General features: G+C 40.5%; 1 protein-coding gene and 1 non-coding gene across 2 annotated transcripts in view; both read right to left on the bottom strand.

Moving 5' to 3' along the window:
• Positions 1–24511, bottom strand: part of DSCAM (DS cell adhesion molecule) — a 759593-nt gene that overhangs the window by 485845 nt on the left and 249237 nt on the right. The window lies entirely within an intron of this gene.
• Positions 20399–20501, bottom strand: LOC112064018 (U6 spliceosomal RNA). The gene has a single exon (XR_002891313.1). It is a non-coding gene; the product is annotated as a U6 spliceosomal RNA (small nuclear RNA).

Here is a 24511-nt window from a genome sequence, read left to right on the forward strand (position 1 = left end):
GCACAGGCTCCGGACGCGCAGGCCCAGCGGCCATGGCTCACGGGCCCAGCCGCTCCGCGGCACGTGGGATCCTCCCGGACCGGGGCGTGAACCCGGGTCCCCCGCATCTGCAGGCGGACGCGCAACCACTGCGCCACCAGGGAAGCCCAGATGTGTTTTTTATATCATTAAACCAAATCCATATTCAACTCTTCTCTAACCAATCCGTCCTCTTCCAACCAAGTACTGTGGTAAGATAGTGAAACACTTCTCCTTCTTAATTCTCAAGACAGTAATCGGTTTTCACCCCAGAGTATATTGCAAACACTTGCCAACAATGTCTGTTTCAATTCTCAAATCCAGTTCAACCTGCAATTTTTTTCTTCTGAATTATTATTTTTTTTAACATTCTAAGGCAGAGTCTTGGTATCACTGAAACAAGACTATTCGAAATCAAGGGTTCCCAAGAGATCCCTCAGCTCAATTGCTTCGTTTAACATTTGACAAAACTGAGGCCCAGCGGGTTACCTGATTTGTCTGAGCCACAGCAAGAGGCAGAGCTAAGCCTGGAGGAGATCAAAAAAGTTCCAAATCCCTCAGTAGGGTGCTTGTCATCTTGTACAAGTTTATTTTTCAATTCTAAACATCTGATTGCTTGCTTTTTATGATACTACAAATGGTTACATTGGACCAATTTTAAAAGTTCTAGGACATAGTTACAAGCTGAGCAAAACTGGTCCATTTTGTGGTGAGGTCTTACTTAGGTAGAAGATCCAAGGGAAAGAGTAGCTATCATTCTTATAAAAGTGAAGACCAGATGCTTTAATGTACCTTGGAGTCTGTCACTGACTGTGGGAGCTTTTGGTCAGTTCCATGGGGGATGATGTTCCTGTGTGAACCCAGCCCCCGAGAGCCCCTCAAGTCTCTCACCATGTGGACAATTCTGGGGAAATCAGGCCAATTCTGACAGTCATCTGGTCAGTAGTAACTGGAATTCCACTGTGTACTGAATATGGTACCGAGTAAAGAAGATAAATAGTGACCCTCACTCAGAAAATTATACGGAGATGGTTACTCCACTCACATACAGAGATACATACTCTCCTCACAGTATTCCACTGAATTGTGTTTTTAAAAATTACAGAAGTTCTTCCTATTTTTAGGTGTACTTGGAAGATGGCAGACCAAACTATATGTGAAACATAAAATGTGTTTTGGTAACTTTCTGTAGGATACTAAGTGTAATCTCTCAGCTCTCATAGATATCTCAAAGCTTTTTGTAACCATTAACATATCATATTGGAATTGATCACTTAACACATTGTATTGGAACCACGTATTCACTTTGTGGTTTCCTCTGTTTACACTGTAAGCAACTCAAGGGCAATGTCAATGATTTCTCAGTACCTAGCACCAAGCCCACATCCTAGCACATGGAGGCGTGCAATAAATGGTTGGTAAATGATGGAATCAATCAATCAATCGATCAATCGACGAGTGGGGGAATGGGTGAGTGAATGAAATGATAAGTATTTTATATTCCAAAACACTTCATGGTTTTTAAATTGTTATATTCGGGCATTTCTATCTCCACTTAGATTAACCTGATGAGAATGGGTGACCAACTCAGGTTTGTACGGCCGTTACATGAGATTACATGAGAAAGCCAAAGCTGAAACCCAGGTAGCTTTCCCTCAGCCCAGGGAACCCAAGAAAGATAAAAGTTCATGTGATTTTTTTTTTTTAATTTTTATTTTATGTTGGAGCATAGTTGATTAACAATGCTGTGTTAGTTTCAGGTGTAGAGCAAAATGATTCAGTTATACATATACATGCATCTATTCTTTTTCAAATTCTTTTTCCATTTAGGTTATTACAGAATATTGAGCAGCGTTCCCTGTGCTAGACAGTAGGTCCCTGTTGGTTATCCATTTTCAATATATCAGTGTGTACGTGTCAATCCCAAACTCCCAATCTATCCCTCCTCCCTACCCTCCCCCCGGTAACCACTGTTCATTCTCCAAGTCTGTGAGTCGGTTTCTGTTTTGCAAATAAGTTCATTTGTATCATTTTTTTTAGATTCTGCATAGAAGTGATATCACGTGATATATCTGTCTTTCTCTGTCTGACTTACTTCACTTAGTATGATCATCTCCAGGTCCATCCATGTTGCTGCAAATGGCATTATTTCATTCTTTTTAATGGCTGAGTAATAGTCCACTGTATATATGCACCACATCTTCTTTATCCATTCATTTGTTGATGGACATTTAGGTTGCTTCCATGTCCTGGCTGTTGTAAACAGCGCTGCAATAAACACTGGGGTGCATGTATCCTTTCGATCCACGCTTTTCTCCAGGTATATGCCCAGGAGTGGGATTGCTGGATCACATGGTAGCTCTATTTTTAGTTTTTTAAGGAACCTCCATACTGTTCTCCATAGCGGCTGTACCAATTTGCATTCCCACCAACAATGTAGGAAGGTTCCCCTTTTCCCCACACCCTCTCCAGCATTGACTGTTTATAGATATTTTGATGGTGGCCATTCTGACTGGTGTGAGGTGATACCTCATTGTAGTTTTGATTTAAAGTGCATATGTGATCTTGAGCTTTAAGACACATAGACCTGTACTCAAGCAGATATTTTACAGATGTATATAGAAATGTTTTAGTGGTAAAACCCAAAGAGCAACAACCATTCCTCACTACCAGAAACCGATCACAGATCACATCTATGGTACTGAGTTATTGAAGACACAATTCAGTTGGCTCTGAAATTTGCTTAAAATCAAGATTCAGTTGCAGTAGTACTTTTTTAATGGTGCCGAAATAAGAATCAGAATGAAAATTTGATCATTGATCCAAATAATATTCTATTTAGCTATAGAAGGTGACATTAATTTAACTTTCTCATATAAAATAATTATTCCAAATGTGAGTGCAGGACACTTTGACAGGTTTTAAACTAACTTTTGTTCTAATAGTAGAAAATTTATTAGTTGGGTGAGAGAGGTACCAGATGGATAATATTGTTAGATATTGAAGAAACACCTGTCTGTAAGAAAAATAGAATATATAAAATGAAAAGTGATACAGAATATTTGCTTCAATTTGCTCTAAACTTCTTTCCACCTCCAAATCAAGATCACTATATAGAATCACCACCTTTAAGGAAAGACATATCTTGATTTTAATGATGATATAACATTCAGGAGATGAGATTATATACGAAGACATCTCATTAGTTCTAGTGAGATGCCAGAAAGATCCAACGTGGATCAACGGAGTTTTATTTATTTTTTTAATTTTGGTTTTTTGTTTGTTTTCATTTTGTTTGCTTTTGTTGCCTTTTTTTGGTGTCAAATCCAAAAAGATCATCAACAAGACCAATGTCCAGGAGATATATATACCATATCTGTATCTCTCTTTACATATATATACAGTATAACATATCTCTCTATAGTATTGAGGCATAATTGACATATAACATATAACATTATAATAATCTCAGGAGTGCAACAATGTTTGACTGTAAGTATTAGGTATACCTGCTTCATGATTTGACAGTATTTTGATTTATGACTGCATTTCACATGCGTGATCATGGGCATATTATACCCAAGGACAATATTTTTAAAAGACCTTGTGTCTTTGTATAGATGATACAAGTCTACCTAAATGACTAGTATCCAAGGATCATTAGGTAAATGAATGCTCATCCTTTACTTCAGTCTCAGAAACTGTCCATCATGAATTTCTATCACTGAGAAAAAGATGTCATCACTCGATCATTCCTTTATCAGTTATCGCTAAAATAATCTAAGTTAATTGTATTTATCAAGTACAGGCTCCTATCCAGTGGGTCACTTTGTAGCATGAGATGGGCTTGGGCTTGCAAGTAAAGAAAAACTAGCAGGTAAACTGACCACCAAGTGATCCAGCTCCCACCAGACGTGTCTCATTTATAGCAAGACAGAAACATTGACGGTTCTCTTTGTAGTTTAAGCATCAATAAAAACAAATATTGGAAGATTTCTTCTTTACATTTATTTTTAAAGAGAGGGTCCTCTTTCTCTCTCTAAATTTCTCTCTCTGAACACTTTTAATGCTATTTTTACCAAGTTTTCATTCCTTTTCAAAAACCAGCCTGGTTATTTTATCACCTTTGGAAATGTAAACCTTGATTGTTCCTGGCAGCTTACGGAGAAATGTCCTTCACTAGGGACGCCAGGATAAAGTGAATTATGAGCCCAGACATGGATCTGATAAGCAGGTAGAAATCACTTTATGTACATAAAACAGTGCCCAATTAAAGGGAAGCCACATTCTTCCCCGGTAACCTATGTCACTCCAGTAAATAAGCTTTTTTGTTTTTAAAGGAGACCTTATAAGAAACTTAAAGTTTAAAGTGGAAACCTTAAAACATAAAGGTAAGAGATGCGATTAAGCAAAGAAATCACAAATATCTGGGAATATTTGGAGAATAAACTCAGTTGAGGACAATACAAGTGACAACAAGTGATTATAAACAGAATAAGAAGCTAAGAGAGGGCTTCCCTGGTGGCGCAGTGGTTAAGAATCCGCCTTCCAATGCAGGGGACACAGGTTCGAGCCCTGGTCCGGGAAGATCCCACATGCCGCGGAGCAACTAAGCCCGTGTGCCACAGCTACTGAGCCTGCGCTCTAGAGCCCGTGAGCCACAACTACTGAGCCTGCATGTTGCAACTACTGAAGGCCACGTGCCTAGAGCCCGTGCTCTAGAGAAGCCACCGCGGTGAGAAGCCCGTGCACCGCAAGGAAGACCCAACGCAGCCAAAAATAAATAAATAAATAAATTTATTTTTAAAAAAAAAAAGCTAACAGAAACGTCCTCATATTTCAAGGCCCTCACAGGATCCACAGTCTTGTGAACCCGTAAAAGAGAATTCATCCCTTCCTAAGTGAAACATAACCTCAGTAGATCTGGACTCCAAAATGATGTTTAGAATTTGAGACTCACCATAATTGTAAACAAATAACTAAACAAGTAAGACAATGCTTTACTGGAGATGGCCAAGCTGAATGCCTAGTGAGTGCCTTTTACAGTTGGGGGGCGGGGAGAAAAAAAAAGAAGACTGAGACAAATGTTACATTGTGTTTCCTTTCTTATAGGAATGAAGAAAACCTATTAATAGAAAAAGGTATTTTAAAACCAACAATTAGCAAGAAAAAGAAAAAAAAAACCCTATGGTCTTTCAATGACTACATGGCAGAAGAAAATGAGTGAGAAGAAAAGATTTATTCAAATGATAATGACAACCAACTGAACATATGCACTGCAGGCTACTTTAAATAGTATTTTTAAAGTACTACTACCTCACTGTTTATATACCAAAAAACCACATTTATACATCTTTTTGAAAAGATATAAATATATATATGTGTACCAACATACAAGTGTGTTTAATTTTTAAATGGTCAGTAAGACGAAATAATCTCTGAAAAAAGAAACCAAGTCCTAAAAAGCAGAAAGGATGAAAGGCAGAGAGTTTCAAAGTTTCATCTGGGGAGCTTGGCTCCATATTCCTAGTCCTTTTCTAAGACTCTCTGATTGTGTGTGTGTGTGTGTGTGTGTGTGTGTGTGTGTGTGTGTGTGTGTGTGTGTGTGTGTGTGTGTGTGTGTGTGTGCGCGCGCGCTCGCGTGGGCACGTGTTGGGAGGAGAGCAGATCTAGGCTTTGCATTTTTAGACCTCTCTGGATGATTGTTAACATTTTGAAGAATCAATGTTTCAAAGACGTCAGAAAGCTCCATCTGAATTTTGCTAAGACCTGTGCACCCTGCACCTTCACTTTGAGAAGCATACCCGCCCCCAACCCTGGTCAAGGCAGTCCAGGTCACCTCAAGGTGAGGGAAGCTCTTGTCCAGACAGGCCCTCCACCTGGCTTCCCCTACTTTCCAATGGGAAATAATGCCTTATCTGACCATGACTTCCTGGCAAGGCAATTCCTGCCAGTGATGCTGGGGAGGTTTACCCACGTCGAGAAATTAATAGTCTCTGTCCTCTGAGCAGACGTGAGCCTGGTGATTTCTGCTACTGAGTAATGTCAGCTCGGTGGTTGAGCTGGGGTCTGTGGAGCTCAGGGCTCAGCTCTTGCCCCAGGGTTCCCCAATTTCCTCTCCAGAATTTCTGCAGCACTGAATAAAATACTGACCTGGTTTCTGACTGCCCCACTGGCGAATTTCGAGGATTCCCGCTGTTATCCTTTCTCTGTGGGCGTATTTTCCCAATGGGATTATAAACCAGGTGTTGTAGGGAGAAACTCTCTTTACTTCTCTTTGTCAGTCAATTAAACCAACTCAAATATCAGTATCAGAATTGGTATCATTTTCTCTTTTTCTCTCTTTTTCTTTAATTGAATTACAGTTGATTTACAATATTATGTTAATTTCAGGGGTACAGCAAAGTGATTCAGTTATATATACATACATATATATTCTTTTTCAGATTCTTTTCCATTATAAGTTATTACAAGGTACTGAATATAGTTTCCTGTGCTACAAATTAAATCCTTGTTGTTTAACTATTTTATATATAGTAGTGTGTATCTGCTAATCCCAAACTCCTAATTTATCCCTCCACCTTACTTCCTCTTTGGTAACCATAAGTCTGTTTTCTATGTCTGTGAGTTTTTTCCTCTTTTGTAAATACGCTCATTTGTATCATTTTTAGATTCCACATATAACTGATATTATATAACATTTGTCTTTCTCTGTCTGACTTACTTAGTATGATAATCTCTAAGTCCATCCATCATTTTCTTTTAATAAAGGCAACAACTGACAATCTGTTACCCTTGTCTCTGGATATCACTATATAGTCAAGAAAAGAAAAGTATTTATCATCTACCTCACACCACCAAAACAAATTAGAATCACTTGAAATAACATTTTTTGGAAACCATACTAAAATATTCCTTTTAATTACTATTATTTTTCCTTTATTGCTCCTGTGGCCCACTTGACAAATTAGTTCATTGCTAAGAGAATAAGAAAAATATACAGTTGACCCTTGAACAATGCAGGGTTAGGGACCCTGACCCTCTGCGTGGTCCAAAATTCGAGTATAACTTACGGTTGGCCCTCTGGATCTGAGGTTCCACAGCCACAGGTTCAACCAACCATGGATTGTGTAGCACTGTAGTATTTACTATTGAACAAAATATGTGTATCAGTGGACCTACACAGTTGAAACCCGTGTTGTTCAAGGGTCAACTGTATATATAAGAATTCACCTGAAACTTCTGGTTCTTGTTCTTTCCATTTATATATTACATGAAGTATAGATAGCATTGTGAGTTGATACCTTTTTCTTTGTGGGTAACAGCAGGAAGTGCACATAAAAGAAAATGATGAAAATCCCACCGATGGGGGTGTAGAAACAGAACTCATCAGAAGTTCATGTTGTAGTTCTGGGGCCTGATGGTCTCATTCACACAACACACAAAAATTTGCAAGCATAAAATATCAAAGATTCAGGACATACAAGTCATACAAAAGTCATCTTATTACTATGTCTATTGAAATAGAACAGCACAAAGATAGTTCAGCATTTTGTGACTCCCTATAAAGGCTGTCTTTGTGCTTTCAAAATTTTCCTTTTTTTTTAAACGCAACGATTTTTGCCAAATTCTCATCCACTATTGCTCTTAGAACAGTTAGATGAGACTATATCAAAATCAACTGGCAGAATTCACAGGGAGTCCACATACGTTGCCTCAACACAAGGAAGGATCTTGTGTCCACTGATGGAATACATTGCCTGTGAAGCAGGAGATGCCTAGAAAAGCCCAGAGCAGGACTGGAAGACAAGCAGTCAGGTAGGCAAAGTGGCTCTTCAGGGAACTCCTACACCGGGTGGGGAACTGGAGAGTACGATCTGGAAGTTCCCGGCTAGATTCCATGACCCTGCATTCCTGTGAACATCTACAAGCACCTTGAGGCTGACACCTACCCCATACTGAACCAGGTGAAGATGTGGGTATTTTCTGCCCATTGCTAATATTATACTAAGTCCTCCTTGTTTGTGGGGATTACACTAGGGGTCATGGGTTAACAAACAGTGATAAATGCTACTGTGGGGAAAGAAAGAAAAACCTGAAATGGCCAACTTTGATATTGCCAGCAGCAGATTGAACAGTACAGTATAACAGCTCAGGATCCAGATTTTGGATTGATAAGGAGCTGGGCTATAGCCTAGGTGGTGTGACCCTCATTGCCACGTCTGTCTAATGACCTGAGCAAAAGGTGATGATCACCAGTCAACAATGGAAAGCCAGTCATTCAGACTACATACGCCAGCACCCAGAGCCCCCGGTGGCAACATATCCCATATGCAACAGTTCTTCTCAGAGGTACACAAACCCCTAGAAAGCATAACCTACAAAAAGTGTGTTCACACGCGTATGTTGAACACATGCCATTACATTGTTTTCTCACAGGCAGAAAGTTCTTAGGAAGAACGTAAACCACGTTGTTTTTGTTTAAGTCTTTCAGCTCACTCTGTTTACAGAGTGACAGATCACTGCTTTCAGGGCTGCCATTTGACCATGTATATGGTCACCCTGCAGCTTTTGTTTGGTGAAATGACAAGTCATTTCGTCTATTTCCTTTTCTTCAAATGCTTTACAACTTATATGGGATGTGTGAAGGTTTTTCACAGGGAGATGGTTTTCTTCTCTGTCTCTCTCTTTCTCTCTCTCTCTTTTTTCAAATCTTAGTTCAATCCCAGATCTCACTATGACACTATTTCATGAAGTTTAATAATGACAAAAGCAAATGGACAAAGTAGTTGTTTCCATTCTTGGAGATGAGAAGGCATGTACAGGCAGTTACTGAAACTGCTTCAGGGATTAAAAGAACGGGTAGCAAAAGTACTAGGGGAGCCCGGATGGGGCGGGGGGAGGCTTTGTGTATATTTCAAATTTTAAAATAACATCTAGAATATTTCACTTTCTAAACTGTTCAATTTACATATTTTTCATTACTTAAAAGTGACTTCTTCAATCATAACTGCCAAACTTGGAAGCCATCAACATGTCCTTCAGGGGAAGGGATAAATAAACTGTGGTACATCTGGGCAATGGAATATTATTTAGTGATAAAAAGGAAACAGCTATAAAGCCATGAGAAGACATAGATGAAACTTAAATGCATAGTTTTACATGAAAGAAACCAATCTTAAAAGACTATGCACTGTATGATTTCAACTATATGACATTCTGGGAAAGGCAGAATTATGGAGACAGTAAAAAAGATTAGTGGTTGCCAGCAGTTGGGGGTGAGGGAAGGGAGGGCTGAAATGGGGGGAGACAGAGGATCTTAGGGCACTGAAACTACTCTTTATGATACTATAATGGTGGAAACCTGTTATTGTACCACTTTCCAAACCCACAGAATGTACAACCCCAAGACTGAACCGCAGTGTAAACCATGGACTCCGGGTGATAATGATGAGCTGATGTCGGTTCACTGAGTGGTGAATGCCTCACTCTGGTGGCGGATGCTGATGGTGGGAGGGGGGGAGCGGCTGTGCGCGTCTAGGAGCAGAGGGTATGCGGAAACCCTCTGTACCTTCTTCTCAATTTCGAGTGAACCCAGAACTGCCCTAAAATATAAAGTCTTTACATAAAAAAGACCTAGCTGACTTCTTCAAAGATTAAACGAACCTAGCCATCTGTCCATTGGACTGACCTTCCCCACACGCTGGCCTCCCTTTATGAAGGGTGTGTTCAACTTCTGTAACATAATCTTTCTCTTTTCCGCGTCCTCCAATGTCACGTAGTGCCCCCTCCCCAGACACAGCACTTGCTCCGAGAAAGGTGAGCAACGGGTTTTCTTCTAATTCTTCACCAGTCAGTTCCTTATTTATTTCCCTCACATCATCATTTCTTCCTGAACTGATTTTTCCGCTACCTCTGAAAATAACAGCTCCTTAGAAAGTCATCAGAGATTGAGTGAGCCATTGAATATAATTACACAAAATTACACAGATCTGAAACCCGGCACTCCACTATGTGTCTGAGTGTGCGAGGCCGAAGCCTCATGTTTTACTACCGGTGCTGCGGAGGTCACCTCAACAGCCTGGAAAGGGTCAAGGGAAGTGATCCCTCACCGCAGTACACACAGAAACTCATCCTTTACTGCCCTAAAAAAATGACTATGGAGGCGACAGCGCTGGGACGTCTGCGGCCCACACGCAGAAAACCAACGGACAGGAGAGAGGTGCTACAGGAAAGCGTGTCCAGTGTCTGGCTGATGAAGGCACTGACTGATGGGCAGCGAGGCAGGCTGACTTCTCCCCGAGCAAAGCTCACACAGAGTGGAGGAGCCCACTGCCATGGAGGGCTGCTGCATCTCCCGGTGGCAACACTGCCAGGGTATTCTTGCAAACCGGGACCACTTAGAGTGTGGCTAACCATCTGGGTTTGCCCAGGACTGTCCAGGTTTTTATGCTGACAGTCAAGCATCCTGATTACCTCCTCTGTCCCTGGATGACCAGGATCGTTCGTCACCTGAAACCGTGCAATCTACGAACACGTGGTAGAGAAGCAATGAAAGACCAATCCAGAAATTGGCAAACTTCTACCAGACCAATGACATCGCCTTGATTTCGAAAACAAAATATAATATGCACGTTATAAAATCTCTTGGTGAATGAACACCCATAGCTGATTCAGTAACTCACGGTTTTCACTTGCATGTTTAGAAGCAGAGCTATAAAAACAGGAAAACCAAAGCAAAAATAGCCTCCTAATGGAGAATTCCGGAGGGAAAAGGAAAAGCTGAGGTTGTAATGTTGAGGCTGGGTCGCTGCCTGAGACGAGGACCGGAAGTCCCTGAGCCTCAGCCTTCCCGTCCGTCAACACTACCCTCTGCCCTGTTTTTAAACTGAACGATGACCATGATACACGTAGTTGGTCAGCCTTTCCAAATATGAAAAAAAGCAATCACCGTAAAATATTTTTGGCAGTTTTTCCCCCTGGAAACCTTGTATTAGAGGGAAGCACACAGTTACTGGGAACCAAGGGTTTTAGGGTAAAAACAGACCATCTGCAGGAAAAAAAAAAATTATCAAGCAGGAATTTCCCCAAGAGGAACAGCAATGAAAACAATGGTAAGTTTGTCTCATCTAAGTTCTTCACGGAGGCTGAGGAAGTAAATTTGGGGAAACAGTTCTGATTTTGCACAGAAACAAGCTAGAGTGAACAGGCAGAGCTGCTTCATTTATTCATTCAGTTCATCTCCCACCACCATCCTCCTCCTGCTACCTCTCCCTCAGCGTTGCCAGCTTTCCTTTGTCCTGTTTTTGGGCGCATACTTGGGGACGGCACCGAGTACCTCCCCAGCATCACACCAGCCCCGCCTCCTACAGAACAGGGCACTCTGAGCCGCTCTGCCCCGCTCTGTAAGCCTGCCCTTGTTCCCGCGACTGTTGTCTAGACCACATGGACGGAGCCGGCTGATCGATGAGCAGGTATCAACGGTCAGTGAATGTCCGATCGTGTGGGTTCTGTCTGCACAGTTTCAGTGGGGAGGTTCCATCCTCGGGCCATTCTGAAAACCCATGGGGACTGTGTGTTTCCACTATGGTTGGAGCCCTGAGGGGTTGCAGAGGCGGTAGAGAAGCGGAGATTCTTGATGTCCTAAATGTGCAGGCCAATCCCACGTGGTGAATAATCCCTCCAAGTCTCACAAGGCTTTTGTTTGTTCACACAGATGGTAAACTCGTTTGCCTTTATCAGAACCTAGAGTCTAATTCTACTTAGCTTACAAGTATGAGTATTTTTCAGCCAGCCCTAATGCCTACTGAATTTTTCAAGAACATGACTGGTCTGTCAACTAGAGGAGGGCTGTGGTTGTATGTTTTCTTAGCTCGGAACGCCGCTCAGAGCCTTCCACCCTTTTAAAGACACCAATGGCCCTCCTGAAAATAATAAATAACATCGCTTCCCTACCCATGGAATGTTTAAACATCTGTAAAAGACTTGTATCCAAGTATTAGTAGCATCACCATTTCTAATTCATGAATGGTTAAACGAACTGTGATATATGCACACAGGGGAATATTATTTAACACTAAAAAGGGACAGAGTATTGATACAACCTCAGAAGCATTTTGGTAAGTGAAAAGCAACAGACATAAAAGACCACAAATACTATAGGACTCCATTCACATGAAATGTCCAAAAAAGGCAATTCTGTAAGAAGGTAGATTAGTGGTTGCCTAAAGTTGGGGTAGAAATGTGGAATGACTGCTAACGGACATGGGATTTCTTTTTGGGTTAATGGAAATGCTTTAAAATTAGATTTTGGTGGAGGTTTCACAGCTCTGTAAATATACTAAACACTGAATTGTACACGTAAAATGGGTGAATTTTATGATATGTAAATCAAGCTTGAATAACGCTATTAAAAACTCGATATACTGAATTAATAATAATCTAAAGACAGGATTAACAAAAATCAGTCTTTAGTAAAATCTGTATTTCACTACATATATGCTCAGGCACAAGAGGCTGGAGGTTTGCCCTCTGCATTGAATCACTAGGAATGCAGACCAGGTGTGTGGGTAGGTAGGTAACATTACTTATAACTTTCACTTCAGGAAGTGAAGAGTTTATACAACATGTTTGTTATCAAAAGGGAAGTTGGACTTGATAGTGCTGGGAGCCACTGGTATTGTTATTTTTTCTATCATTGTGCACGTTCTTGTCTCTGTTTTAGAAATAACCTCAGAGCAGATGAATAAATTACCCAAGCGCACACCTGTCGACCCGTTCCTGGTTGATCTTTTTCCGGAGGCCAGGCTCCTAAATGCTGGGCTGTACCCAACTTCCCCACGCTATCTCCACTCAAGGAAGCTCTCCTGTCCCCTAAAGCATGTGACTCTCTGCCGGTTTTCATGTGGAACAAAAGCACTGGGTTCTCAAGGCTTATTTGAGGGTGAGACCCAGAGCCTATGTTGGCAGTGAAAGGAGGGGTGATATTAAAACCTGCACAGAACAAAGAGAGAGAGAAATGGCCCCTGAGGAGGGAAAAGGGAGCTGACTTCAATGGTCAGACTACACAGTAGGGCCTGTAGCCCCTCCACCCCTGTCTGAGAAGTTCAGAAAGATGCCATGATCCTGCCCCCCAGGTTTTCCTTCTGAAGGGTCATGCTTTGTACTCTGTGATGCACCTCCTTGGCCACAGCTGTTCGGGCTTGAGGCTGGCCTGGGGGGTGGGAGGCTGTGCCCTGTGGGGCATGTGACTAGCAGACCCTCTCCCTGGGGAGACTCCATGGATGATTTACAAAGGCTCTCAGCCGACATGGAGCAGGCAGAAGCTGAAAGGAGGGTGGACAGAGGTCAGAGGTAGTAGAAGCCCTGACACAGTGAGAAAAGAAGAAGGTTGACTTTGGAAGGAAGAAGAAAAGAGAGAGACATAAAAAGGCTGAGACACCATAAAAGACTCACAGCTCTGAAAGAGTGACGGGAACCTGAAAGGGCAGAGCCCAACTGTCCCCTCATGGGTCCCACATTTCTTGAAGCTTTGTGTCTGACTTAAAAATGTGTGAAACAACATTTTATCCATAATACATGCAAGCTTATTCTAATTCAGAATTAGCATGAGAAATTACTTGGCCTTAAGGAAAATCTGTGTGCCTACAAGATGCACCATATTGACCTGGTTCCTTGCTGTCCCGTAATAATGTTGCTAAGACTACAAGCAAAGACACAAGTACAAAGGACTGTAGCCTTTGCCCACATGCTCTCCTCTGCCAGCCAAGGTACAAGCTACTGCTCTTGGGCCAGACCTGTTCTAGTGCCCCAGGGATGCCGGGCATCTATGTCTGAATGACCCATGTGGCCAGTGAGGCTTGTAGCATGGGAGAGTTTCCCAGCATTTGGGGCAATTAGATAAGAAGAATTGAAGAAATCAAAGAGGAGCTTCTACTCTTATGTAGAAGAGAAGCCATTTGTAGCCACATGATAAACTCTCAGTGGTCAGAGTGGTGGCCCCAGGTCTTCTAGCTGGCTCCAGACGACCCAGGATTTCAGCAGTCTGTTGGATGTCAATCCCAACAAAAGCATGTTGAGATGCTAACGTGTTATGGAGAAGCCTCATGACACTGTCACCATAGAGATACGCCCCTGGTGAGGAACAGCTGGGATAAGTAACGTATCAGATTTAAATTGGGATTTATTTCCGCAAAACTCAATTGGTGTCCCTACCTTGTGAACGGCTTCTGAATTATCAACTACCATATGTTTGCAGTCAGTGCCTTGAGGTCTTCAAGATGTGTAAAATCAGCAGCCTGGCTCCTGCATCTGTGGAAGGGCTCATGGCTCCAGTTCACATTTTTCTTTACCATTTACATTAAAAGGCCAGATTCAACTTTAGGAGAGGGAAAACACCTCCGAATGAATCAAGTTCAGCTACATTTAGGGATCTATAAAGGTCTTCCTCCAAAACTCTAGGTTCCAGCCTTATATTGGACAACTGGACCCTTATACCTCCTGTCCGTTCCACACACACGTCCCCCATCCCTGACATCTACAATATATGTAGGTGTAGATATATATATGCCTATATATATATATAGGCATATATATATATATACCTACAATATATGCATCCTTTCACATAAACTTTGCACATCAGCTAACAGAAGATTCATAAAAAGAGACACAAAAATAAAGCTAAAATGTGAATTCTCAAACCAAAAGGGTAGACATTGAAGTCCTGACTGAAACCCAGTTCTACATCTCCCCCCACTAAATGGATTTCACTTTCATCCTTTTCCCACTTTCACATATGTTACGATTGTCCTAAATTTCATGGTTCAGGGTTTTCCAATTAGCCTGCCATAAGCATGTGCTTCAGGAGACAGTGCAGAAGCATTTGGCACCGTTGATGCTGGGAAACTGCAGCTCTCAGGAACAGCCAGTCCTCTCTGGGAATATTTCCTGAGACAGTGGCGGGATGCCACAGCCCAGCACAGCTTAACACTTCATCACACAGAGAAAGGAAAAGATGAAAAGTAACAGGACGGAATCTTAATAACGTAATCAAGGGAGTCCCATGTAACCTGCTCTACATTAAAAGACAGCAACCGCTGGACCTGTGACCCTCAAGTACACCTAAATAGTTGAAGGCTCTCTAGGTAACCACTGATTCTCAAGGCCTGGGTTCATCACAGTTTGGCTTTCGACCAAGCTGCCCACCATCCAACACATTCTTTACTGCTCCAAAGTAATTTGAATTTATCATGGACTGGATTTAGCAAATTTATCTTTAACTGAATTCCAAATTATTTCTAATTCTCCTTTTAGTTCAAGACAGCACGCATTATGTGGCACAGAATGCTTTGAAAACAACATCATTGTTTGAAACATTCGGTGGGGTTGATGTCACATTTCTCTGAAAAAAAAAAAGTCAGCTAAAGAGAAAAGGAAATAACATCACCACCAACATAGACATCCATTCATTTACTCACCCACTCATTCACTCAAGAATTCACTCACTCACTCACTCACTCAAGCATTTGTTAATTCATTTGCTCATTCAGTCATTCAAGAAAGTATTCACTCATTCATTAACTCAAGTATTCCTTCATTTATTCACTCACTCACTCATTTAAGAGCTATGCGTCACAGCGCTACCTAGTGCTGGGAACTGTGCAGGGTGACAGTCTTGGCCTCCTGGCTCCTCTATAGGCATCTGTTTATGTCACACAAGAAGGGTGGGCATGGGTGTGGGTTGACAACCCCATCCAAGTGCATAAGCATCTTTCCTTCAGTGACAAGGAGAAATGCCAAACAACAACAAAACAGAAGGAGGGGATGTTGGCAATATTACTATGAAAGGCACGGGCCTGTGGGCAGAGCCACATTAAGACATTCGTGGGGGCTTCCCTGGTGGCGCAGTGGTTGCGCGTCCGCCTGCCGATGCAGGGTGTTGGCAATATTACTATGAAAGGCACGGGCCTGTGGGCAGAGCCACATTAAGACATTCGTGGGTCTTTCCTTCAAAAAAATTGTTTAAAATTATAGTTCAGGGCTTCCCTGGTGGCGCGGTGGTTGGGAGTCCGCCTGCCGATGCAGGCTGGATTATGATGTTCATTTTTTCTTCTGATTTGGAAAGAAATTAAAATATTTTCATGGGATCCTAACATTATAGTGGCCCTAGACACTGTGCCTATTGTACTAGGGGATAAATTGGCTCTGGCTTTGGGGTCACTCATGCCAGCATCCTAATCTTTCAACACCCATGAACTGCACTGACCGTGCACAAGGCAGCTCACTTCTTAATGCCCAGGTCTTTGTTGCTAAGACATACCTAGGGCTCTTGTTTCTGCGTCTCCTCTCCCCACCAAATAGGAATAAAAATAGAATCGGCTCTCAAGGTCAGTGAACCCTAAGAGTGGCAAGACCACAGAAGTCTCTCCTTGGTTGCTCTTAACACCGAACCAGAACATCCAGACTAAGTAAGGCTCATGAAATTGGAGTCAATTTCATCAGTTGCCCACTGTGAAGTAGGTTAAACCAAAGAGTTCCCACTTCAGGGAATGAACAAGTAGGGTCTTTATTTTGTCTCTTATAATAATTCTCATTTTATACCACACTCCACCTCCCCATCCATCCCTATCTTAATTATTGCTTTCAACATACTTTGTAACTGACTTTTTTTTTGGATTTTGAACTCAGTTTGATCTTAAATCCTCTTTTCTTTTTTTTTAAATTGGAGTACAGTTGCTTTACAATGTCAGTTTCTGCTGTGCAGTAAAGTGAATCAGCCATGTATATACATGTATTCCCTCTTCGTTGGATTTCCCTCCAGATGAAGCAACCAACAAAGGGTTAATCTCCAAAATATACAACCAGTTCATGCAGCTCAATAGCAAAAAAACAAACAACCCAATCAAAAAATGGGCAGAAGACCTAAATAGACATTTCGCCAAAGAAGACACACAGATGGCCAACAAACACATGAAAAGATGCTCGATATCACTAATTATTAGAGAAATGCAAATCAGAACTACAATGAGGTATCATCTCACACCAGTCAGATGGCCATCATCAAAAAATCTACAAACTGGAGAGGGTGTGGAGAAAAGGGAACCCTCTTACACTGTTGGTGGGAATGTAAATTGGTGGAGCCACTATGGAGAACAGTACGGAGGTTCCTTACAAAACTAAAACTAGAACTATCATATGACCCAGCAATCCCATTCCTGGGCATATACCTGCAGAAAGCCATAATTCAAAAAGATACATGCACCCCAATATCCATTGTAGCACTACTTACAATAGCCAGGGCATGGAAGTAACTGACTTATTAGGTCCATCATCTGTCTGTCCTCACTGGAACATTTAGCTCTACAAGGGCAAGCATTAGTATGTTCTGTTTACTACTGTATTATTATTCCTGACACTTTTCAGGCACAATATAAGCACTACATGAATATTACTTGTTAATTAAATTGATTTGAAAATGATCAGAAACACTGGTTTGAAAAACATTAAAATTCAGCCTTCAGGATATTTTGGGTATATTCTATGAGAATTTTTTCTCTACAAACTACAACTCTTGATCTAGTACTGTTAGAGAATTCAGGTCTGACTGCTTGCTGCTCACAAGACAATACTCGAGAGGCAAGTGTTGGTAGAAAGGAAAAGTTGTTTTATTTCAGAGGCTGGCAACCGGGGGTGAGGGTGGACTCATGTCCAAAGGCTGACTCCCCCACTGACGATCAGCGAACAAGAGCTTTTAAGGGGAGTTTCAGGGGTGTATCAACAGAGGGAGGGGGCTCCATGCAGACACAGCACAGTCAGCTCTGACTGTCATCTTGAAATTGGCCAGCGAAGGTCTGATCAGTGTCATCTTGATTGTTTTAGGTACAGTTAGTCTTCAGTTCCAGGGTCCATCTGTTCCCATTTCTTTGATGTCAGTTCTCAGAATTGTGGCAGCTATGCCATGGTTACAGTCTGGTCATCATGCAGTTAACTTCTTCCACCTGGTGGGGGGTTCAGTATTTACAAAACAGCTAAAAAAATATGGCTCAGAATATTATCTCTAGCCCTTGAGGAGAAACTACCAGTCCTTGACTTTGCTTAATGACTAAACTACTATTACGTTGTCCCGTTTGCTTCTCCTTTGTTTCTGCATTTTCTTATTTCTCTGATTAAACTTATCCTCTGGCTAAATTTTTTCTACAGACAGAAGGCAGGTAGAGGGAAGCGTGGGGGAGGGGGGTGCTCTCCTGGGAAGGCCTCATAGGGCCCTGTTTTGTTTCCGTATTCCTGGTAGTGCAGCCTAATGATTTTTCTGTCTGTTCATCTTTTCCCACTTCTGATAATATAAACTATTTTTGACTAAAGTGTACAGCAAGGGATGCAGAATGTATGTGGTACCACCCCCTTCTTCCCCTTTCAAATTCTTCATGTGCCACAATTTCTTATCTAAATTTTATACCAATCTGACAGTTTCTCATAAAGCAAGAAGAACAGAGAGAGCACAGTAGCAAAGCTACTGAGCTAATTTTATGAAGGCACAAGGTGCTTTAGGATATGATTCAAATATGTTTTTTCCTTAAGATTGGCCAGTCTAGTTGAAAGAAAGACAAGACTTTGGATTAACCATTTCCAATATTCTGAATGTACAAACTACCCCATTTCCCACAAAGGGGAGCTCTCCCAAGCTTTAGGGAATCCTTTGTTGTCCCTGTGGACCACTGCTATCACACAGACACTCCAGGCTGTACATTCAGGGAGATGCTTACGGTAATTACAGGCGGAGACGCATGGAAAAGGAAAAACTATTAAGAATCTTATTTTCTACCTTATGACATATCAACTCATTTCCATTTTTATTCAAAATGGTATTCGTTGTATTGATTTTTATTATAAAATTAATATATTCACATTGTAAAAACTTCTGTAAATACAGAAAGATAGAAAAAAAAAAATGAAGCATGATCACATAATTGCATCTTGCCAAAGCAAAATGCCTTCTGTTAACGTTTTCATGTATACCCGGCAGACTGTTCTGATGCAATGAGAAGAATGAACTGAAAGGGGCCCCAGGAGTTCACTCAGGGTAGCCTGGACAGTGGGCCAACTGGAAGCAGGGTCCCCGTTTCTGCTGGCATAAGGGCTGCATCTGAGTGAGGCTTCTTCCCCCTGACAGAAGGGGCTACACCTTCCCATGGGCCTGGGGGTCTCCAGGTGCTGGGCAGCTGGCTCTCTCAGACAATTCCAGTAGCAGTCAATGCCTACTAAACCCAAACAGAATGTTTAGTAGGATTTCTCTCAGGCTTACAAGAAAGGAGCATCACGATATGCAGAGAGGTTCCTCGAATGACAGACCCAAGCACTGTCGAGAATACCCAACCCCAGCCTGCATGTCTGTGGGATGATGAACAGATAAGGAACCCTTGCATTTTCTCACATCTGTTTTCTTCCTTAATGTCTATTCCTTAACACATACTGTACCACCTTGTAGAATATGCCCTTACCCACTGTGATAGACAGTTTTCCGTGTCAACTTAGAGTTAGGCTGTAGCACCCAGATATTCAGTCAGACACTAGTGTAGGTGTTACAGGGAAGTTATTTTGTAGATGTGGTAAATATCAACAATCAGTTGACTTTAAGGAGATTACCCTGGATAATCTGGGTCAGCACAATCTAATCAAAGAACTTGAAAGAACTTAAAGCAGAAATGAGCTTTCCCTGAAGAAGAAATTCTGCCTGTGGACTGCAGTATCAGATCCTGCCCCAGAGTTTCCAGCCTGTCCTGATGGCTTGCCTTACGGATTTCAGACTCACTCACCCCAACTGCATAATTGTGTGAGCTAATTCCTTGAAATACATCTCTATCTATCATCTATCTATCTCCTACTGGTTCTGTTTCTCTAGTGGACCCTGAATGATACACTCTCCTTGCACCAGAGTTATATAATTTCATTCACAAACTTAAGTTCTGTATAAATGAGAAATCTATTTAGGTAAGGTTTATGAAACTTGGGACTTTTCTCCCATTTATTTGCTTCTTTGTTTTTTTCTTCTTTTTCTTTTCTTTCTTTTTTTTGAAGTATAGTTGATTTACAATGTTGTGTTAGTTTCAGGTGTACAGCAAAGTGATTCGGTTATACACATATAAAAGAATATATACATATATATATATATATATGTACACATTCTTTTTCAGATCCTTCTCCCTTATAGGTTATTACAAAATATTGAGTATAGTTCCCTGTGCTCTACAGTATATCCTTGTTGGTTATCTTATTTATATATAGTAGTGAGTATCTGTTAATCCCAAACTCCTAATTTATCCCTCCCCCCACTTTCCCCTTTGGTAACCATAAGTTTGTTTTCTATGTCTGTGGGTCTATTAAAAACATGGAACGCTTCACGAATTTGTGTGTCTTCCTTGAACAAGGGCCATGTTAATCTTCTCTGTATGGTTCCAATTTTAGTATATGTGCTGCCAAAGCAAGCATGCTTCTTTGTTTTTTATGCTTCCCTTTTTTCCCCAAACTGAGTTAAAGATATCAATATAGCAAGGTATCATAAATTTAAATGAATATAGAATATTCATATATTCTAGAATGAACACAGACTATTTGTTAATACATAATTAAGAAATAAAAAAAAGGAGGCTTATGGTAGGAAAGTAAGAAGGCAAGAATATATTTAGGAACAAAATAAATGCCAAAAGCTGGGAGAACAAGAGAACTGAGATGAATCGCTACAAAGATCCGTGGACATTCACCAAGTACAAAGGCTGAGGGCAGTGCCCAAAGGCAGAAAGAGATGCCCCAAGGTGCAAAAAGCCAGGAATGGGTCTAGAGAGCAAAGAGAATTCACCAGAAACTCAAAATGCTGGCAGGCAGGCTGTAAAGCAGAAAGAGCATTGCTATGGTTTGGAAAGCTCGTAGCTGGCCTCGCAATGCACAAAGATCTAAAGAGTGTGGCTGCAGCTCTGATTCCAAGCTCTCCAAAGGCAAAGTTTCAAACCCACCTTCACAATGTGTGAAGTTTTTGGTGAACTGAATCTAACTCAAGATTCCAACCCTGCAACAGAGTCCAGAGAGAGCTCAGCTACATGTTAGATTGACTCAGGCTCACACCATCAGCCTGACAGGGGGCACGTCTTCTCAGGAGGTGAATATGTCTTATCCCAACACTATGTTCAGCATAAAATAAAAAAATCACAAGATGCGCAAAGAAGTGAGTAAGAGGGGCCTACATTTAAAAGAGGAAACAGTTCATGGAAATAAATATAGCAATGACCCAGATGTCTGAATTATCACTCAGGAATTCTAAAGTATCTATGATGAAGGGTCTAGAAGAAAATGATGACAACAAATATGAGCAGATGATGAATTTCAGCACATAAATGGAAACAGTAAAAAGGAAAATCAAATGGAACTATCAGAATCGAAATATGTGATGTCAGAGAGGAAGAATGCATAAGCTTATTAGCAGACTTGGACACAGCAGAGTAAAGAATCAGTGAAATCAAAGGCAGGCCAACAGACACTATCTTGACAGTAGATAGAGAATAAAAAGTAAAAAAATAAAATAAAATAAAACAAAGTATCCAAGACACATAACATACTCTCAAGCAATATAAATAATTGGAGTCCCAGAGGTTAGAAGAGATATAGGAAAAAAATTATTTTAAGAGACAATAGTCACTAAATTTGAAATTGATGAAATACATCAATACACATATCCAAGAAGCTCAGCAAACCACAAACATGATAAGCCTTTAAAAAATAATTTTAAAAATCACACCTATCACATCAGAGGCAAACTGCTGAAAACCAAAAATGGAAAGAAAATCTTAAAAGTAGCCCAAAAAACCCAGCCAGGTCATAGGCAAGGAAAGCATGAAAAGAGTGATGTCTGAATTTCTCAGAATGAAATAGAGTTTTCAAGGTGTCAAAATATTTTTTTATAAAAGCTGTTAATATAAAATTCTATATCTAACCAAGGCTTACATCAGAAATGAAAGGTAAATTAAGACAAGTTCAGCCAAAGAAAATCTCAGATTTTGTAGCCAGAAAACCTGTGCTACAAGAAATGCTAAAAGAACTTCTTCAGGGTGAAATATATGATTCCAGATAGAAGCTCAAGTCTGCAGGGAAAAAAAAGAAAACCACAGAAAGTGAAAAATATAGGTAAAAAAGGGGGACCTATTTATTATTTTTAATACGTGTATGTTTGTGTGTACAGACACATATCTATGCTTGTGTAATACATATAACATATACAGATTTAAGCTACAATTGTTCAAAGCAAAAATGGTAGCAACATGTTGTAGGGTTCATAGAATACAGAGGAATAAAAGATCACAAGGAGCAAGAGGGGGATAAATGGAATTATACATGTAATCATGGTGTTCCTACCTTTTGTAAAGAGTTAGATATAATTGGAAATTGAACTGTGTTAAGTTAAAGATACGCATTGTAATTCCTAGTGACCCTGAAAAAATAATACAAAAATGTATATTTAAAAAGTTAATAGAATTAAATAATTACTTGGTCACTCAAAATAAGTCAGGGAATTAAAAAGAGAAACATACACCAATATGAAAGATCTAGACACAAGTTATGTTGATAATTACATTAAATATGAATAGACTAAATGCCACTTAAAGATGAGATAAATAAACAAGATCCAAATGAATGCATTGTACAAGAAATACACTTAGAACATAAAGAAACAGATGGCTGAAAATGAAATGTTGAAAAGCAACATACTATCCAACCACTGTGCATCATAAATCTAGATGGCTTTGTTTATACCAGACTTAGGGCAATTCAAGACAAATAGTAACATCAAAGAAAAAGAGGAGTATTTCATAATGTTAATAGTCACTCCACCAAGAATGAGTAACTAACCTAAATTTAAATGTACCTAACAAAATAGCTTCAAAACATATGATGCCAAAATTGACCGAAGATTTTTGTTTTCAAAAAGAAAGCTCAAATTCACAACGGGAGATTTTAACATGCTTCTCCTTATAACTGATAAAACAAGTGGACTAAAACTTGAATAAAATATAGAATATTTGATTAACACTATAAACCAATTTAACATAATTAACACTTAAAGAACACTCCACTCAACAACTGTGTAATACAGATTCTTGCCAAGAGCACATGGAACATTAACCAAGATAAATCAAATTCCTGGACATTAAAAATCCCTCAATTATTCAAATTATAATAATTCAAAGTATGTTCTCTGCAAACAACATTAACACTGAAATTAATAGTCATAAGATAACTTTAAAAACACTCAACTAGTAGGACATAAAACAACACATTTCTAAGTAGATGACGGCCTGAAGAAAATCCGTACGGAAAAATAGAAGATATTTTGGATTGAATGACAGTAATATTTGTGGCGGTGGGATCTTGAAGATAATCTGGATGTCCATCTCTGAGGAAGTGGATTCATAAAATGTGGTGGATACAAACCGTTGACTACAATGCAGCTGCTAGGTACAAGGAATCCAATTTACACACAGCAGAGTGGGAGAATTCCAAACACACAGTGTTCATGAAAATTAAAAGATGTATAACACCCTTTGATTATGTAAAGTAAAACCACCATTTGCATAAGACAATAATATACAGTGTAAAACATACCTACAAAAATGCACATGCAACATATTAGCACATTTCAGATGGTGGGAGCAGCTATCCTCGAGGAGGTCGGCAACAGGGATAAAAGGAAATAAACAGAACAGAAAGGGAAAGAGTCTCTGTTAGACCAATAACCAGCGTGTGCCACAAAATGAGAGTCCCAGAATCCTCTGAAACTGACCCCAAACAAACGAAAACTAAACAAACTTTAGACTAGACATAGAGGAAAAAGGAAGAGTGCAGAAAAAAGTTGATATGATGAATCCCCCAAAGTGCAACACAGAGAAGTAAAGAGTTAGACCACGTAAAACAGAAGTTAAAAGAAACAGAGAAAAGAATAACAAATCCCAAGGCACTTTTAATAGGATTCCTGGAAGAAGACAAGGAGAGAGACAATATTTGAAGAGATAAAACCTGAAGGAAATCCCAGAACTGATGAACAACATGAATCTTCAGATTCCAGAAATATAAGCCAAGCAGAATAAATATTAAAAAAAATTCTTAACTAGATGAAACTATAGACTACCACCGAGACAGAGAAAAGTATTAAAACCTACCAGAGAGAAAAAGACATTACTAGCAGAGTAAGGACAAGTAAAATGACAGCAGACTGCTCGCTGGCAATGAAATACGGGAGAAGCCATAAGAAGGTATCATACAAATTCTGAAGGAAAGTAAATGTCAATATAGAATTCTATATCCAGCTAGGTTACCAGTCAAAAATGAAGCATGGGGCTTCCCTGGTGGCGCAGTGGTTGCGCGTCCGCCTGCCGATGCGGGGGAACCGGGTTCGCGCCCCGGTCCGGGAGGATCCCACATGCCGCGGAGCGGCTGGGCCCGTGAGCCG

The sequence above is a fragment of the Physeter macrocephalus genome, chromosome 8 (genome assembly GCF_002837175.3).
Source record: "Physeter macrocephalus isolate SW-GA chromosome 8, ASM283717v5, whole genome shotgun sequence".
Classification (NCBI taxonomy): Eukaryota; Metazoa; Chordata; class Mammalia; order Artiodactyla; family Physeteridae; genus Physeter; species Physeter macrocephalus.